The 5,080-nt window shown below is 39.6% G+C and overlaps 1 pseudogene; it reads left to right on the top strand.

The window, feature by feature from the left end:
- Positions 1 to 311: 311 nt before the first annotated feature.
- Positions 312 to 2,896, top strand: LOC120366582 (DNA topoisomerase 2-alpha pseudogene; annotated as a pseudogene).
- Positions 2,897 to 5,080: the final 2,184 nt, after the last annotated feature.

Genomic DNA, 5,080 nt, shown 5'->3' with positions numbered 1-5,080 from the left:
GAAAGGAACAAGAAGTACCAGCCACTCCAAAAACATATCAAATGGTAAAGACCATCAACGCAATGAAGAAAATGTGTCAACTAATGGGCAAAACATCCAGTATCATCAAAATGGCAGGAAAAATTTACACATAATAATATTAACCTCGGTCTGTGGAGGGACGGCTTGGTCTGGGGTCGTCTCGTGGGTCCTGCCGGTTTGGTCGCTTTTGGGGCTCTTGAGCCCCTTCCCGACCATCACCATGGAAGTGTCACCATTGCAGGCCCTCGGTCAATAATGCATGCAGGAGCCCAGAGCAGTGGGTGTGTTTGATGGGTGACATCTACCACGTTGCTCAAGAAAAGAGGTTTCCAGGCAGACCGACCCACTGGCCTGTAAATGAGAATATGCAAGTCAACAAAATAAAGAAAAATGAAGATGCTAAGAAAAGACTGTCTGTTGAAAGAATCTATCAAAAGAAAACACAGTTGGAGCATATTTTGCTCCGCCCGGACACTTACATTGGCTCTGTGGAATTAGTGACCCAGCAAATGTGGGTTTACGATGAAGATGTTGGCATTAACTATAGGGAAGTCACTTTTGTTCCTGGTTTGTACAAAATCTTTGATGAGATTCTAGTTAATGCTGCGGACAACAAACAAAGGGACCCAAAAATGTCTTGTATTAGAGTCACAATCGATCCGGAGAACAATTTAATTAGTATATGGAATAATGGAAAAGGTATTCCTGTTGTTGAACACAAAGTTGAAAAGATGTATGTCTGTGGGGAACACTCCCGTGTGAGACCCCTAAAAGGTGTGAGTCTCACTATACGGTGAGTTTGATCCCAAACACAGTTTCCTACTGGAGGCAGTCGAGCTATCCGGAATATAGGAACTGAAAGATGAATGATCAGTTTCTAATATCAACCACAATATTGTTTGGGCCTAAAACTATGCGTTGCTGCTAGACTGAGTGACCCCCTACCGGCAACCAGTTCCTGCTTTTAACCTTTTTATGACTTTAAGAATAATCCTTAAACCTTACTTACCAGACTGCCTTGTACCCTAGATAATGGTTTAACTGTCAATATTTGCAAAGCAAAATGCCACCATAAGGGATGGCTTTGATTCCTGACTCAGAGATTCCTGAATGGGGAAATTGAGTTAAGTTGAGTTAGGAGTAGACAAAGGAGAATCCGGTTAAAAGATATTCTGATAAGCAAAACCAGAGATACCTGCAGCTAGGAGGAATAATGTCTGGATGTAAACAAGCTTTGTGATCACAGGAAATTCTGTTACCTTTTACAACCACTGATTGTGTATCTGACTTTTCAATTGTATAGGCCATGTAAGGTATACATTTACATTTCGTCTTGCAACCATTGTGTATTTGACTTCTCTATTGTATAGGCCATGTGAGGCATACATTTACATTCCTCTTACTATGACGTAAACCAGAGCCAAGAAAGCGTATTTATTCCTGGCCTTTGAAAAATAAAATTTGCTGTTTAGGCACAGCCTATCAGCCCTCCAGACGCCTCGCTTTCTCTCTCTCTGTCTTTATTATTTTCTCAGGCGCACTCCCTCTTCCAGGTATTGGGACCCTCTTGCAGGTCGAGAGACCCCCGGGCAGACGTGCCTACCCGTCCGGACGGTCCACGACATATGTCCCAGCTCTCATATTTGGACAGCTCCTAACTTCTAGTAACTATGATGATGATGAAAAGAAAGTGACAGGTGGTCGAAATGGCTATGGAGCCAAATTGTGTAACATATTCAGTACCAAATTTACTGTGGAAACAGCCTGTAGAGAATACAAGAAAATGTTCAAACAGACATGGATGGATAATATGGGGAGAGCTGGTGAGATGGAACTCAAGCCCTTTAATGGAGAAGATTATACATGTATCACCTTTCAGCCTGATTTGTCTAAGTTTAAAATACAAAGCCTAGACAAAGATATTGTTGCACTAATGGTCAGAAGAGCATATGATATTGCTGGATCCACCGAAGATGTCAAAGTCTTTCTTAATGGAAATAAACTGCCAGTAAAAGGATTTCGTAGTTATGTGGACATGTATTTGAAGGACAAGTTGGATGAAACTGGTAACCCACTGAAAGTAGTACATGAACAAGTAAACCACAGGTGGGAAGTGTGTTTAACAATGAGTGAAAAAGGTTTTCAGCAAATTAGCTTTGTCAACAGCATTGCTACTTCCAAGGGTGGCAGACATGTTGATTATGTAGCTGATCAGATTGTGACTAAACTTGTTGATGTTGTGAAGAAGAACAAGGGTGGTGTTGCAGTAAAAGCACATCAGGTGAAAAATCACATATGGATATTTGTAAATGCCTTAATTGAAAACCCAACCTTTGACTCTCAGACAAAAGAAAATATGACTTTACAGCCAAAGAGCTTTGGATCAACATGCCATTTAAGTGAAAAATTTATCAAAGCTGCAATTGGCTGTGGTATTGTAGAAAGCATACTAAACTGGGTGAAGTTTAAGGCCCAAGTCCAGTTAAACAAGAAATGTTCAGCTGTAAAACATAACAGAATCAAGGGAATTCCCAAACTTGATGATGCCAATGATGCAGGGGGCCGAAACTCCACTGAGTGTACGCTTATCCTGACTGAGGGAGACTCAGCGAAAACTTTGGCTGTTTCAGGCCTTGGTGTGGTTGGGAGAGACAGATATGGGGTTTTCCCTCTTAGAGGAAAAATACTCAATGTTTGAGAAGCTTCTCATAAGCAGATCATGGAAAATGCTGAGATTAACAATATCATCAAGATTGTGGGTCTCCAGTACAAGAAGAACTATGAAGATGAAGATTCATTGAAGACTCTTCGTTATGGGAAGATAATGTTTATGACAGATCAGGACCAAGATGGTTACGGGCAAAGAAACCTATAACGTACCTGGAAGAGTCAGATGAAGATGATCTGTTTTAAAATGTGAGGCAATTATTTTAAGTAGTTATCTTATTGAGCCCAAGACTGGTTTTAAAGTTACCTGAAGCTGTTAACTTTCTCCCCTCTGAATTTAGCTTGGGGAAGATGTTTTCAGTACAAGACCATCAAAATGAAGTGAGTAGAGCCCAAGTGTCCTTTAGCTTTTTTGTTTGTTTTGTTTTGTTTTTAAGATGGAGTCTCACTCTGTCACCCAGGCTGGCGTGCAGTGGCGTGATCTTGGCTCACAGCAACCTCAACCTCCTGGGTTCAAGCAATTCACCTGCCTCAGCCTCCCAAGTATCTGGGACTACAGGCGTACCACCACGCCTAGTTTTTGTATTAGTAGAGACAGAGTTTCACCACATTAGCCAGGCTGGTCTCAAACTCCTGACCTCAGGTGATCCACCTGCCTCACCTCCCAAAGTGCTAGGATTACAGGCGTGAGCCCCTGCGCCCGGCCCCTTTAGCTTTTTATAGTACTGTCTAAATATTGACCAGGAAATTGTTCTGTGTTTTGTGTTTGAGCCTGCTTTCTTTTGTTTAAAACCTGATTTTAAGTTCTTCTGAACTCTAGAAATAGTTATGTGGTCACTTCAGCATAAAGCAGTGTGTTTATTAACCATCCATTAAGCTAAAACTAGAGCAGTTTGATTTAAAAATGTCACTCTGCGTCCTTTCCTACTTTTAGTAAATATGAGATAGAGCATAGTTAATTCTCTGTTTTATCTTAGTTTTATGCATAATTTACCCTCAGAACTTTATGGTTCTAGTACAGATACTCCACACTCAGCCTCTTGATGTGTCAAATTTTTGTTCAGGCAATGAGAAATTGTTCATGTTCTTCATCTTCTCAAATCATCAGAGACTAAAGAAAAACACTTTGACTGTGTCTGTAACTTGACACAATCAATAGAATGAAGAAAATTAAACCAGTTATGTGATGATTTCAGCTCTTAACTGTCCCCTCCGGCTGCCCCTGAGTCTGAATCTCCCAAAGAGAGAAACCAATTTCTAAAGGGCACTGGATTGCAGAAGACTGGAGACATATGCTCCAAGATGTTAAATGTTATATTGATAACCATGCTCAGCAATGAGTGATTAGATTCATATCTCCGTAATTTCAATTTGTAACTTTTTAAAGACCTGTCTACATTGTTACCTGTGTGTGACTTGAGTGATGTTATCAGTGTTTTTGTAAATATTTACTATGTTTTTCTATTAGCTAAATTCCAACAATTTTGTACTTCAATAAAATGTTCCAAACATTGCAAAAAAAAAAATAATGTTAACCTTAAATGTAAATGTACTAAATGCCCCAATGAAAAGACACAGACTGACAAATTGGATAAAAAGTCAAAACCCATTAATGTGCTGTATCCAGGAAACCCATCTCACTTGCAAGGACACATAGGCTCAAAATAAAGGCATGGAGGAAGATTTATCAAGCAAATGGAGAGCAAGAAAAAGCAGGAGTTGCAATCCTAGTCTCTGATAAAATAGACTTTAAACCAACAAAGAACAAAAGAGACAAAGAAGAGCATTACATAATGGTAAAAGGATCAATTCATCAAGAAGAACTAACAATCCTAAATATATATGTACCCAAAACTGAAAACAGGAGCACACAGGTACATAAAGCAAGTTCTTAACAAGCTACAAAGAGACTTAGACTCCCACACAATAATAGTGGGAGACTTTAACACTCCACTGTCAATATTAGACAGATTAACGAGACAGATAATTAACAAGGATATCCAGGACTTGAACTCAGATCTGGACCAAGTGGACCTAATAGACATCTACACAAATCTCCACCTCAAATCTACAGAATATATATTCTTCTCAACACCACGTGGCACCTAATCTAAAATTGACCACATAATTGGAAGAAAATCACTCCTCAGCAAATACAAAAGAACAGAAATCATAATAAACAGTTTCTCAGACCACAGTGCAATCAAATTAGAGCTCAGAATTAAGAAGGTAACTCAGAACCTCACAACTTCATGGAAACTGAACAACAGACTCCTGAACGTCAGCTGGATAAACAATGAAATGAAGGCAGAAATAAAGATGTTCTTTGAAACCAAAGAGAATGAAGACACAATGTACCAGAATCTCTGGGAAATAGTTAAAGCAGTGTCTA

Source organism: Saimiri boliviensis, chromosome X (genome assembly GCF_048565385.1).
Source record: "Saimiri boliviensis isolate mSaiBol1 chromosome X, mSaiBol1.pri, whole genome shotgun sequence".
NCBI lineage: Eukaryota > Metazoa > Chordata > Mammalia > Primates > Cebidae > Saimiri > Saimiri boliviensis.
This window is presented reverse-complemented; position numbering and strand designations above follow the sequence as displayed.